Source organism: Misgurnus anguillicaudatus, chromosome 5, assembly GCF_027580225.2.
Source record: "Misgurnus anguillicaudatus chromosome 5, ASM2758022v2, whole genome shotgun sequence".
Classification (NCBI taxonomy): domain Eukaryota; kingdom Metazoa; phylum Chordata; class Actinopteri; order Cypriniformes; family Cobitidae; genus Misgurnus; species Misgurnus anguillicaudatus.
The window spans coordinates 38,404,663-38,419,242 of record NC_073341.2 but is presented as its reverse complement, the minus strand read 5'-3'; the positions used below and the strand labels follow the sequence as shown (position 1 = coordinate 38,419,242).

Genomic DNA, 14,580 nt, shown 5'->3' with positions numbered 1-14,580 from the left:
ATAAAACACAGACAAACAGAGGAACACTGCTTTTTGCCAAACAATGCATATAGGCTACCATACAAAGGCTGGTAGAAACTTTAAATAGTGATGTTTAAATGTACTAAATTATATTTAGATAATCATGTTTAAGTCTACATTAATGTTACGTTGTAGTTTAGGTTGCTGTTTGTAATAAAACTGTAGATAGCACAGCATAGGAATAGCCTAGCAATCTATTATGTATATGGACTGTAACCATAGCAACATTAGCTTACCTTGTCATTGCTGTTGTTGATATGGATTTTACTGACAAGCTTTCTAAAAGTCTTTTCACTTCTGAGGTTCAAGCAGATAGAAATGTTCTTGTTGCTTTTACTTAGTGCTCTCATTCGCAGAATTATGCTTGTGCGGCACTACCGGACCTGATTGCGGTCACTTTAGTCAATGCTGCTTAATACAGCTGCGGACTTCCCAAACGCGGCTCTTTAAGATACGCGTCTATTTTTGATGCGCACAGCGTCCAAATCACAGTTTAAATACAAAATAAAAGTAAATGAACATGCTGCACAGCACCCAGAAACAGAAATACTATTTTCGCGTAGATTTGGGGTTTGGGTTAGGATGTCACTTTAACTATTGGTTTATACTATTTTTTTCCGGATTTTTAAACAATTGTCGTCTGATGTTAGGGAAGTCATTCTATCCCCAAACCCATTCAAAAATGGTAAGAAAATAGGAAAAAACTATTGAGTAACCAATACGTGAAACTGACACGGAAAACAAAGTGTGAGGTACTTAATAATGGAGGGTGCAAACATGATATTGATTGAATGGGATTAACATTGACAAATCAACGATTTGTTTTCAAAGTGGGAATGTTGATGTTGAAAAGACTTGAAATTGACATCAAACACTGACATCATCAAAAACAGCTTAAAATGCTGACACCTGATGTCCATTTGACATCCACACACGGATGTTCTTTCAACCTCCAAGATAACAACACAAAAACAAAGTAGCCTAATATAATTTTATTTAAGCAAACTTGAAAAAAATAATACACTCTTAGATCGGATGTGTTAAAAGCAACACAGTGTTAGTTTAAAAAACAATTTATTTTGTGTAACTTTTAAAGGGACTGTAAGTAGGATTTAAAGGGTTTTATTAATCAAAATCAATGTCTGGGTTAGGGTTAGGCGCTAGAGAGCACTGTTCGTTTGAATGCAAAATACAATTTCACCACTAGATGGGGTAAATCCTACTTATTGCCCCTTTAACACAATTTGTATTTTATTTTAATACAAAATAAACACAAAATGACACATAGGTAATGTGTTAAAAGCATAACAAACAAAAAATGTGTAAAAATAAAACATACTTTCGTAGAGTGTAGGCTACAAAAATGTAAAAAAGTTATTTCAAAAAGAAATGCACCTATTCTGATTGTTAACGCAGATCAATAGCTGTCACAAACACCCAAAGTAGCCTACATGGGGTACCGGCAGAGCGATGTTTTTGTACCACGGTAAAGCCGTGCATAATCAAAATTGTCTGTCTTAGGTCTTCTTTGTCGCATCTTCCTCTTTATGATGCACCAAATGTTTTCTATGGGTGAAAGATCTGGACTGCAGGCTGGCCATTTCAGTACTCAGATCCCTCTTCTACGCAGTCTTGATGTTGTAATTGATGCAGTATGTGGTCTGGCATTGTCATGTTGGAAAATGCAAGGTCTTCCCTGAAAGAGACGACGTCTGAATGGGATCATATGTATCTAGAACTTGGATAAACCTTTCAGCATTGATGGTGCCTTTCCAGATGTGTAAGCTGTCCATGCCACAAGCACTCATGCAACCCCAAACCATCAGAGATGCAGGCTTCTGAACTGAGCACTAATAACAACTTGGGTTGTCATTGTCCTCTTTAGTCCAGATGAAATGGAGAACTCAAAAAGAACTTCAAATTTTGATTCGTTGGACCACAGAACAGTTTTTCACTTTGCCAAAGTCCATTTTAAATGAGCCTTGCACAGGGAAAACGCCTGCGCTTCTGGATCATGTTTAGATATGGCTTCTTTTTTGACCTACAGAGTTTTAGCTGGCAACAGCGAATGACACGGTGGATTGTGTTCACACACTGACAATGTTTTCTGGAAGTATTCCAGAGCCCATGTTGTGATTTCCATTACAGTAGCATTCCTGTATGTGATGCAGTGCTGTCTAAGAGCCCGAAGATCACGAGCATCCGGTATGGTTTTCCGGTCTTGACCCTTACGCACAGAGATTGTTCCAGATTCTCTAAATCTTTGAATGGTATTATGCACTGTAGATGACGATAACTTCAATCTCTTTGCAATTTTTCTCTGAGAAACTCAGAAAACAATTTTTCGCCGCAGCATTGGGGGAATTGGTGATTCTCTGCCCATCTTGACCTCTGAGAGACACTGCCACTCTGAGAGGCTCTTTTTATACCCAATCATGTTGCCAATTGACCTAATAAGTTGCAAATTGGTCTTTCAACTGTTCCTTATATGTACATTAAAATTTTCTGGCCTCTTATTGCTACCTGTCCCAACTTTTTTTGGAATGTGTAGCTCTCATGAAATCCAAAATGAGGCAATATTTGGCATGACATTTCAAAATGTCTTACTTTCAACATTTGATATATTATCTATATTCTACTATGAATAAAAAATAAGTTTATGAGATTTGTAAATTATTCCATTCCTTTTTTACTCACAATTTCTACAGTGTCCCAACTTCTTCTGTTTTGGGGTTGTAAATAAAACACAACATGACATCAATTTGACGTCTAAACTATGACATTGATTTGATGTAAACTAAATGGCAAACATATTAGACTGCGTACAAGCGTACATTAAATCAATTTCAGTGTGGGAATTAACTTCTTATTTTCATCAGAAAAAAGCATCTTGAAGCAAAACAATGGCACTTATATATTTTTTATTTGAAATAAAAACATGAAAATGTGACAAGCCTTTTCTGTGAAAGTGGGCTATTTTTATTATTTAGTTAATATACTGATAAACTATACACTGAAAAAAAATTATTCATCGAATTTAATCAATTTTTTTAAGCTACATCTAAACAAAACTTTTATATTTTATTTTACTTTACTAATCTTTTTTGATAAAATGTAGCTTAAATAAATTGATTGCAACCACTTACCATTAAAAAATTAAGTAAATTCAATGAATCATTTTTTTCAGTGTAAGACATGTTTATCTTGAAGCTCTTTTGTTTCTGTTCTTCTTTCTTCCGGAAGTCCGAAGATTATTTATGCATCCTCATAGTCATTGTTGGTAATGGTGATGTTGGATGAGGCTTCTGTGTTTTGTAAAATGAGTTATAGTTAATCTGTTGTGTTCAATAACCCTTACTACCCTTAAAGGCCTGGTGTAACATCAAAATCATCCTAAACAAAGAGACTGACAGAAACTTGTTATGATCTGACGGTTGTCATCAGACCCTTCATAATATTAATGCTATTATACAGTGCATTTAGAAAGACCCCCTTCAAATTTTCTATTTTGTTATACTTCAATTTTTTCACAATAGTTATCGCAGCTCTGTTACGCAGCAGATTCAGAAGTCGGAAAAACTTTCTAAAACTTGTATGAAAGAGGAGGATTGTGTTTGGCCCAGAAATACTTCACATCACATGTCCAACAGCTTTTATGAACCTTTGCTAATGTTAAGCATGAGGAATCCAACTCTTTAACTGTAATACATCAGAATAAATACTTAATGAATACATTGTAGATGAATGATTGATTGGTGACCTTACTGACCTTTATTTTTCCTCTTAATGGTGGTCACTATCACTATAGCAGTCATGATGATGAGACAAACACCAATGAAGGAGGCCAAGCCAATGTAGACTAAAGATATTCCCTCCTCATGAGGATCTTAAAAGTACAAGCAATTACAGAAACATGTTAGTAAACATAGTAAACCATGTTTTTTGGTTATAACTGTAGTAAAACCATAGGTAATTTTGGTTAAGTGCAAGTGCGACATTAGCATCTTACCAATCCTGTTTGCACACTTATTATAAGCTGTTACACATTGACCCCATTTATATTATAATATAAAAATTCATTAAATTCAAACAACAACATTGAAGCTGGTTTCTAAAGCTCACCTTTTGTCCCAGATAGTGTGGACCCCAGGAGATCCTCTTCAAGACTGGACAAAATTTTTTGTTGAATCAACTCAGATTTACAAGTCATTTCAACTTTCTATGATTTATCTTGACTATGTTATAACTACAGGTGAGTTGTTATAACTTATAAAATATAGTTGAAAAAGTCAACTTAATTTTATAACTCCTCTCTTGTCAAGATAAATAATAATTAGTTTACATGACTTGTAAATCTGAGTTGATTTAACAAAAAATTTAAAGCAGCAACGTTTTTACAGTGTGCAGATCACATGCTTTTTATACGAATGCTTTAGAGATTTGTATGCAGTTTTACAACAGAGGTGACCAAATCATAGGACAGATGCAAAATGTATTTTTTATTACAGAAATAATACACATTATACAGAAAAGAAACTCTATGCAGTTGAGTTACAACTGTTAATAAAGTAAACTAACTAAGCAAATAATAAATAACAGAAGGGAGAATCAAACTGAAAGGGATGGTTCTCCCAAAAATTAAAACATCACACAAAAGAAGATATTTTGATAAATGATGATAAGCAGTGGCGGCTCATGACTGCTCATCCGAGGGGAGCGCTAATTCAAAATAAGTGTGTCATGTGTGTTGCTTGCGTTTTCAAAATATGTGTTTGTTGCGTCATGTAAACCATGCGCATCACGTGTTTTGTCAAAACAAGTGCCCGCTGCACACGCGCCAAAACTGTTTATGATAAAAGAGACGCTCACGTTCACAAAATACACGCAAGACACTCCCTTAACAGTAAACTCTGATTACGCATGAGATTATATGAGTATCTGGCAAACGCGAGCGTCTCTTTTATCATAAACACTCTAGACACGTCTGCAGCAGGCACCCACCTTGGCATGACACGCGATGCACACACAATCTCGCAAAGCGCAGAACACATATTTAAAAAAAAGAAACAACACACGGGCTACATACATGTTGTGACTAACTTCGCATCGAGCGCCCTCGAAAAAAGAAGCCACCGGCCGCCACTGATGATAAGCACACATTTACCTCCACAGTATTTGTTTTTCTACTATGGAAGTCAATGGGTACCATCAACTTTGCTAATTATTTATCAAAATATTTTCTTTTTGTGTTTAACACAATAAAAAAACTCAGACAGGTTTAAAACAAAAACAAAATTTTTTTGGGTGAACTATCTCATTAATTATTTAAAGATAATTCAAATTGAATGTATGAATCAGGAGACAAAAACAGTCAATAATAGTACAGTAGGAATGAGAGTCATTAAGTCTATAGTAACAGTATCTATCTAATTTGTCGCTAAAATATCCATCAAGTATTATTATGCATTTAAGTTCAATGTAATTTGTGTTATTACTTACAGCATATTTTTAATAACTGAATGTTTATCTGCGATGTGCTAAATGTACCCAACCATTAGTCTGAACTCAGAAAAGTGATTAGAGCATTAAAATTGTTAAAGCATTATAAATAAAAAGCCAAACTTCTGCAGAAATAAACATGCAAAGGAAACCTATAGGATCTAACATTTATAGATGCATATTCCTAGGCAGTTTATATAGAGTAAAGTGCATGACGTCTTTGCATCTGAAAGTTTCACAACCACAGAGTGACACAGTTTTAAAAAGACCGCAACACATCGACCACATGACGAACAGACTTTAAAAAAAAACAAGGACATATGGCACGTAGCAAATTGTTAAAGGGACACTTCACCCATTTGCATTAATCTTTGTATAGTTAGAGACCCAGTCATGTTTTTGAATGGTCGTGCATTATTTCCTCAGTTGCCATGAGACAGGAGAAATACAGATTTCAGCGTTGCACTTCCTTCTTTCAATGATGTAAAAATCATCATATTGCATCATTGAAAGAAGGAAGTGCTAAATCTTTGTTGAGGGAGTGAGACTACAAACACCCCTTTTCTTGGTCAAATAGGCACCAAATTCGAAATGTATCTTACATATCAACTACAAATATAACACACTTTCAATAATGATTAATGTTTTTATGGGTGAAATGCTCCTTTAAAGCAATAAAATGAGCAAAAGAAAAAAAGGGTTTTAGTAGAGAGTCATCTTTATTAACAGTTGTGAATGAAGAACTTGTAGAAGAGTTAAAACACGCCAATCTGTCTTCCTTTTTTATTTATATCTATTTTTCTTTCTTCAGAAAGCCAGAAGATGATTCATGCATCCATTGATGATAACTGTGATGTTGGGTCTTGTGTAAGTTTACTGTGGGAACATTGAGCCTAAAGCAAAAAAATGAGATGGAAAAGACCTGGGTCAACATCTTATCCCGAGCGCAAATCAAAACTCATCAGAAACAAAGTTTGAGATTGCTAAAATTGTGATCTGACTGTAATGCTGTAAGAAATGAATGAAAATACTCACTTTAACTGGATGACTAAGAGTGGTACCTAATATTGCTCACTATAACCCCAGCAGTTATGATTATAAGACAAATGCCAATGGAGAGAAAGCCACCGATGACAGATCCATCTTCATTACAATCTAAAGGACGCAAAAGCAATAACAGACACATTGCTTAGTTATCCTTAAAGCCTAAAGCTGAATTTGCTTACATCATTTGACACGACTGTTTGGCGCCTTTAAAGGGACACAAGGCAAGTCTGAGTAGTATTTCTCTACTAGCTCCCCATAGCGTCTGGGAGTAAATGCTTTCAATATCTGAGACTTTACGAGACTGAAGGACACCGGGTCGGATACAGCGAACTTGCAAGTGGGGTATTCTTCCTACAGACAGTAGGGGCGGGCGAGAGAGTCTTCATTCGTCATGTAATGAGTCATTTAACCATATACCGACTTACGAAGATGATTTATTAACATAAAAATGCTGCCTTGTGTCCCTTTAAAACAGATTTTCTTGGGCGATCACTGGGCCTGTTTAAACAATGAAAAGCACCAGACAAATGTGCCACTGTAAATTAAAGATTGCCAGATTACCTGAGTCCAGGTTTCCAGATCCATCATAATAGTAAGTCTCAATGCGCTGAGTACGAAGCATGCAGGTAAAGGAGGCAGGTGGGCTCACAGTGACTTTAAATACACACATATCAGTACGTGAGGATTGGATTTCCTCCTTAGTGTAGTCAAGTGCATCCTCCACGGTCAACGTACAAGATTTCCATTTTATCATTTTGTTAGGCCTACAAATCACTATTACACTTCTTCTGTCCTCCACCTGCTGGTACACTGTAATTTGGGGATTCACTGAAACACAACAAACCAACAAGCTGGTGAAATATTTGACACATTTCTGCAGTATAAGTTGTGCCTTTAATATTGGGCATCTTTATCAAATCTCTTATTCAGTCTAAACCGCAGTCTCAATCCTGAATTCACTGAATTACAAAATAAAAGAGAGCAGATAAAATTTTAAAGAGCACCTATTTCATTGCTAAAAACAGCGTTATTTTGTGTATTTAGTATAATACAATGTGTTTGCGTGGTTTATAGTTAAAACAAATTATTTTCCTCATACCGTACATTTTTGTAGCTCCAGAATTCACTCTCTTCCTGAAACATACGGATTTGAAAAGGTCTGTGTCCCTGATTGGCCAGCTAATATGTACATTGTGATTGGTCTGAATACCTCTGACATCAGCCGGAAATGTGACGCTCCTTACCATGTTTGAAAGATTCGGTTGCTAGCAGGAATTAATTTACAGGCTGAAACGTGAGGAATTATTATAATGTCGGTCTTTACTACAATCCCAGGAAGTAAACTGTTGCCTACAATCCGTGTGTTTGTTGTAGTCAAAGAAAAGAGATTTATAATTCAGGCCATTGTTACTTTGGGGTTTGTACCTTTTGCATATCGTTAACATGTAGCCTACTAATATAAAAAGGAAATGCAAAATCGTGAATCGGACAATAGGTGCTCTTTAATAATCAATCATTGTGTGTCAGAGAGCTGATGATGTTTAATTCTTTGTAGATTACCAATAGGCTAATGAAAACTAAAAAAACTAACTACTGTCACAACTTACTTTTTTGTAACTGTAAGATTAATCTTTTTTATTAAGGACCTTTCAATAAGGAAAGACAAAACAAATTTAAATGCCTACTTCTTCTGGGGTCTTGCAAAAAATCATCATCATCATCATCATAACCACCAAAGAAGCGATCGATCTCCTGTCCAATGAAATGACATGCAAATATAATAACAGGTTACACAGACAGGAAAAAGTACAAAAGCCATCAATGGAATTTTACCCTTTACATAATATGTACCATTTATGAATATGCACCTTTGTATGTATCTTTGAGGTACTAATATTCATCATTAAGGTATACAAAAAATGAGGAAACCCATTACCTTAAAAAAAAAAATGAAGTAGCAATTTCAGTATGTAACAGTATGGAATTGCTTACCTAATTTTTTTTAAGGCAACAGGTTTCCTACATTTTTTAAGTAAAGTCAATCATTTTTAGCGTGCACCCTTTTGTCAAAGAGTACAGTGTACTACACAGAAGCTTAAATGTAATAATAAATAAAAGCTTACACTAAAAGTTCACACATTACACAAAAAATAAAATAAAAACTAAACTAAAAGTTGTTTGAAAACCCACATATGCATTCCCAGTTTTAATTCCTGTTTCCAGAATTTTCGCTAGACAAAAGAGAAAAAAAATCAGTAACAAATTAGTGCAATACATTTCTAGATTGACACAAAAATGTTTCAATATCAATTTACGTAAAAACACAATAATACTAAAAATATATATAAACTCACTTAAGGCTAACCAACTGATAAGCAAAAGAGAATTAAAAAGATGCTTCATCTTGCTCTAAACTTTTCTTTGACACAGCCTAAAACACAGAATAACATTTTAAAAGTTGCAAAGTTTCACAAGTTATGGGTAACAAGTGAAACACACCCCAATGAACCACATGAATGCATACAAGTTTACAAAGGCAATAATACAGCACGCGTTTTCAACTAAAATGTTTCTTAAACAAGCTTTGAAAAACCCAATATAAATAATGTTATCTTCACCGTTACTGTATCTTCAATGCAAATTTAACAACAAAGAATTTCTAACATCTTCATTGCTGACACTATTATTATTATTACAGTTTTGTTCACCACAGCAGATGTTAGTGAATGTTGAGTTCCCTTTCAGTCGGTCACTACGACGTCACGTCGTGACCGACAAATTGGGAACTCGCTTAGAGAGACCAATCTGCTTCGTATACTATTAAAACGCCAATGAACTTGGCATTGAGATATTTGCATAATGCTGGCGCCGCCCCGCCAGGTGCCTTTATAAGCAGCAGGTGCAAATATGGAAATTAGCTTTTTCGCTTTGAAAGCCGGCATTATCTGCTACTGAGAAGCTACTTGCTCTCCTGGGAACGGTTGCTGAAGTTGATTGACAAGCAGTACTAACACACCGGACCCTCGCAGTATTCCACTGCTCTGCATATTTTGTGTTTTGAGTTTATTGTGTGCGTTGCCTCTCCCTGTGCGCATCATCAGCTGAGCACCTAAAGAGTGATTTCCCTAATAGAGTGATACGTGAGAGCTCTGTGTCTTTTTAAAGACAGCCACTCTCTCGTATATTCGGAGATCAGCGTCCTTTTTAGGATTGCTTTTCGTCCGTGCGATCTTGGATGCAAGAGGTATAAGGGTTCCAGTGACGGTCACGAGCGCTGTCTTCGTGCTTAGGCATCAAGCACTCCGAGGCTGCGTTCGTGGAGAGTTTTTGTTCTCTCTGTGAGAGCATAACCTCTTGGATTGCGGAGACGACTGACGTTTCTACGGGAATGCTGTCCGCGCCTTTGCAGTGCTGACGCCGCCATGGTGCGGCTGTCAAGCGCTCGCAGGACGCTCTTCGCATCACTACGCTGAGTAGGACGGAGGATGCGTCCTCCACCTACCGGCCTTCTCTTCCTCAGCCGGTTGAGGCTCCGGTGGAGACTGCAGAGTCGTGTTCTACGATTTCTGCCGAATCCATTGGACCTCCTTCTGGTCCCGTCCCTTCTGCAGCTGCGTTCCTGGAGGGACCACCCAACCCTTCCCTCCTGTGTTTGTAGACAGTCGTCCGGTTACGGGCGCTGCCCATCAGGCATGCGGAGGGGCAGCTTCAGCCCTGCACGCAATAACGTTGCTGCAGGTTTACCAAGGATTTACGAGGGAGGCCGCGACCTTCAGTCGTGCGATGTCCACCACAGTGGACTACACATAAGAGTGCATTCCTCTTCCCTCTCCAGGTCTACGGAGGATCGAGAGAGCCGTGAGCAGGCACACACCAGCTCACCCTACCTCTCCTCTATCGCCAGCGGGTGTCCTGAGGAGTCCGAGCTCTCCACTAAGGAGACCGGACCACCAGCACCCTCATCGGAGTCTGCGCTCTCCGCAGAGGAGACCAGACGACCGTCACCCTCAGCGGGCTCAGGTCAGTGTCACACACACATACTGTAGATGTTTATGCTGTCACAGCAGACGCACCGGCAGTCCCACCTGTCTCGCTTCGCTGCCCCACCGCGGGTACTTCGGTAGTGTCGTTAATTCTCCTCGTACGGTACCTGGGTGCTTGGCTTCAGTTCCCAGCCCGTTTCGTTGGGTTTTACGCACGATCCGCCTCGGTTATGAAATACAATTACCGGCACACCCCAAAATTCTCGGGCTTTCGTTTCACTATAGTGAAAGCGTCTGATGCACATGTACTGTGTGCAAAAGTCAATGTCCTGCTGGCAAAGGATGTATCGAGCCGGTCCCTCTTACCGAGATGATGATAGGGTTTTTCCAGCCTTTTATCTCATAGTACCCAAAATACGCGGCGGGTTACGATCGATTTGATTTACGCACCGGCTCTACAAAGGTGATCCTTTAGGAGGATAACGCTGAGGCTCGTATTTCAATATTCAGATCGGTTTGCAGCCTTAGACCTGTAAGACGTGTACTTCATGTGTCCATCCCCTCGCCTTAAACCTTTTTTTTTGCTCTGCGTCGTGGGGTGGGCATATTAATACTAAGTACACCATTTCGAGCTGTCTCTCTCTCCCCGTGTCTCCCTGAAAGTGCTAGTCACGGCATTAAAATCTCTGAGAGAGAGCGTTGTTCGCATTCTGCTTATATTTACGTCGACTTATAATAGCCCGTTCTTGGCAGACGTGCGCGAACACAGAGAATTAATGCTTCGGCATCTCGCTCGTTTAAGTCGTCAGGTCAACTGGGAAAGAGTACTTTGCCCCGTGCAGAGGATCCTTTTCTCAGTATGGAAATAGACTCGATCGACTAATTGGTATGTTTTACAAGACACGCAACCAGTCAGTTCTGACTTGCCTCGGTTTAATTCGAGGGAAGTACGCGGTCCCTCTGAAACAATTTCAGAAGCTCCTGGACATATGGCAGCAGCTGCGGCTGTGACACGTACTGCTCGAGCTGCTTCATATGAGACCGTTTCAGCGTTGGCTTTACGATCGAGTCTCGAGGAGAGCGTGGTGCACCGGCATACACCGTGTAAACATTACACCTGCGTGTCATTTCAATTTTACCCCGTAGTAGACCCAGCATTTCTGATAGCAAGATATGCCTCTGGAGGGTCTCCTGGCATTCTGTAGCATGCGATGCCCTCAGCACGGGATGATCAGCCACATATGACGGGCTTGCAGTCTCAGGGGTGTGCATAGCACCCCAACTGCCGCGAGCGGTGCGCTGTATATCTGGGACTTGTACGCTCCGCTATGGAGATGCGAGGGAAGGATGTATTAGTCGACACTGACACATTGCGACTGTTGCGTTATTTACCGTTAAGGCGGTTTTGCGCTCTCGTCACCTGTTGCATCTCGCTCGTCATCTCCTCCTTTGGAGTCAGAGAAGCATCTGAGGTCCCTTCGTGCCATTTACATCCTGGGTTCGCTCAATACAGTGGCAGACGCGCTTTCCCGAGCTGCGCGCCCCGGCGAATGTCGACTCCACCCCCAGACGGTCCAGCTAATTTGGAAGAAGTTCGGTTGTGCGTAGATAGATCTGTTTGCGTCGCCGGACGATACCCACTGTCGCTTATTTTATTCACTAACCGAGGGCAGCCTTGGCGTGGATGCGTTGGCACACAGCTGGCCGCGGGGGATGCGCAAATACGCATTCCTTCCAGTGAGCTTAATTGCACAGACACTGTGCAAAGTCAGGCAGGACGAGGAGAGCCTTTTATTAATCATCCGTACTGGACGACCAGGAATTGGTTTTCATAGTTAATGCTCCTCGCGACAGCCCTCCCTGGCAGATTCCCCTGAGGAAGGACTTTCTTTCTCAAGAAAGGGGCACATTTGGCACTCGCGCCCCGACCTGTGGGATCTCCATGTATGGTCGTTGAGCGCGCGCAAGGTTTAGGTGATTTATCGCAAGGTATCTAACACCATCGACGCGGTTCGGGCACCGTCCACAAGACGGGCTTACGCGCTTAATGAAACCTTTTTCGTCACCTGGTGCTCTTTGCAACGTGAGGACCCCAGAGAATGCCCATTAACATTGTGCTTTTATATCTTCAACATAGGTCAGATGGTAGGCTGTCCCTCCGCCATTAAAGTTGATATCGCCGCTATTTCTGCTCATCACTCACTTATCAACGGCAGATCAGTTGGCCAGCTTGATTTGGCCACCCCTCGCGCCCTCCCTATTTCCTCCTGAGACCTGTCCATGGTGCTGAAGCCTTCAGGTACCCCATTTGAGCCTTTGCAGTCTGCGAGTCTGAAGTTTTTATCAATGAAAACTCTGACCCTGCTAGCATTGGCCTCCGTGAAGAGAGTAGGGGATTTACATGTATTCTCTGTTGACGATTCGTGCCTTTAGTTTGGTCCTGTTGTCTCACTGAGACCAAGACCAGGCTACGTGCCCAAAGTTCCCACCACTCCCTTCAGAGATCAGGTGGTGAGCTTGCAAGCGCTGCCCCCGGAGGAGGCAGACCCACCATGGCTTTGTTGTGCCCCGTACGCGCACTGCAACTCTACGTGGCTCGCACGCAAGCCTCAGGACCTCAGACCAGCTCTTTGTTTGTTACGGTGGTCAGCAGAGAGGGAAAGCTGTCACTAAGCAGAGGATGTCTCTTTGGATAGTTGTTACTATCGCCCTTGCTTATAATCTGCAGGGTATTTCTTGCCCCTTTAATTTGAGAGCGCACTCCACACGGAGTGTTGCCTCATTTTGGGCTATCGCTCGTGGTTCCTCGCTACAGACATCTGCAGAGCTGCTGGTTGGGCGACACCTAACACGTTCATTAGGTTTTACAGTGTTCGTATCGAGCCTGTATCCTCTCGTGTTTTTTTCCTCACCAGGGAGAGCATGGAGAGTAGACTCGCAGGTCGGCTTGCAGCCTCCGACTGGTGCTCCAAATTGAGTTTCAGTATGGAAGGCCATCAGAGCAAAAATGCGTAATGGTTTGAATTGCTCTTCCTCCGCTGCCTTGGCGGCCTTTGTTGCGGAGCATTGGCTGTCAGCCTTTCACTAGCTGTATCCTCGCGGACCTACGTGTTTGGCTCGGGCTCCACCGTGTCCCACTGGGTTCCTTTGTGAGTATCATTCCGTGGGGTTAATCCTACCAGCCCACATTTCCCTCAGCAGAGCACTGCTTTGCTTACACAGCCACGGCTGTCTTTTATTCCTCAACTATATCCTGACGTCGTAGTGACCGACTGAAAGGGAACGTCTCGGTTACGGATGTAACCCTCGTTCCCTGAAGGAGGGAACGGAGACGTCACGTCCCGTCGCCACAGGGCTGCTCCCTGCTGTTTATCGACCGGTCACATTCTCCTGGCTTTCTCAGCGAAAAGAAGCTAATTTCCATATTTGCACCTGCTGCTTATAAAGGCACCTGGCGGGGCGGCGCCAGCATTATGCAAATATCTCAATGCCAAGTTCATTGGCACTTTAGTAGTATACGAAGCAGATTGGTCTCTCTAAGCGAGTTCCCAATTCATCGGTCACGACGTGACGTCTCCGTTCCCTCCTTCAGGGAACGAGGGTTACATCCGTAACCGAGACGTTTTGCACTGCAGTTTCTTTTGAAACTTGGTTATATTTTTGTTTAGTTGGGTTTAGTAAATGCATTCATTATGTTTGTTTTGCTGCAGCAATTCAAGACAAAAATGAATCATTCATCTTAGAGTACGGTTTATGAAAAAAAGTAGAATTGTTGCAGTAAAGACTTTGCAGTATTTACAACAGGACATTACTGCAAAATAACAAACATATTCAATATTACTTCCTTTTACAGTAAAAAAAAAAAAAAAAAAACAGAAAAAGCCAGTGTAAAATAAAGTAATCTCATAATCTAATTTATTGCGTTTCTATTTGGCCATATGTTCTCATTCACATCACACCTGATATCTACTAAGAATCTTTTGCCATGTCTTATCCATCCCTGACAGTGTTCAGGTGTAATGTCTGGGAA

The 14,580-nt window shown here is 40.5% G+C and overlaps 1 long non-coding RNA gene across 2 annotated transcripts; it reads right to left on the bottom strand.

The window, feature by feature from the left end:
- Positions 1 to 6,107: 6,107 nt before the first annotated feature.
- Positions 6,108 to 9,232, bottom strand: LOC129413569 (uncharacterized). 2 transcript variants are annotated; one of them, XR_012369453.1, is made up of 5 exons: positions 8,758 to 9,232; positions 8,253 to 8,319; positions 7,129 to 7,395; positions 6,556 to 6,675; positions 6,108 to 6,413 (listed from the first exon to the last, which is right to left on the bottom strand). It is a non-coding gene; the product is annotated as an uncharacterized lncRNA (long non-coding RNA). The 2 variants fall into 2 exon arrangements; XR_012369452.1 differs by lacking the exon at positions 8,758 to 9,232 and having other exon boundaries at positions 8,253 to 8,512.
- Positions 9,233 to 14,580: the final 5,348 nt, after the last annotated feature.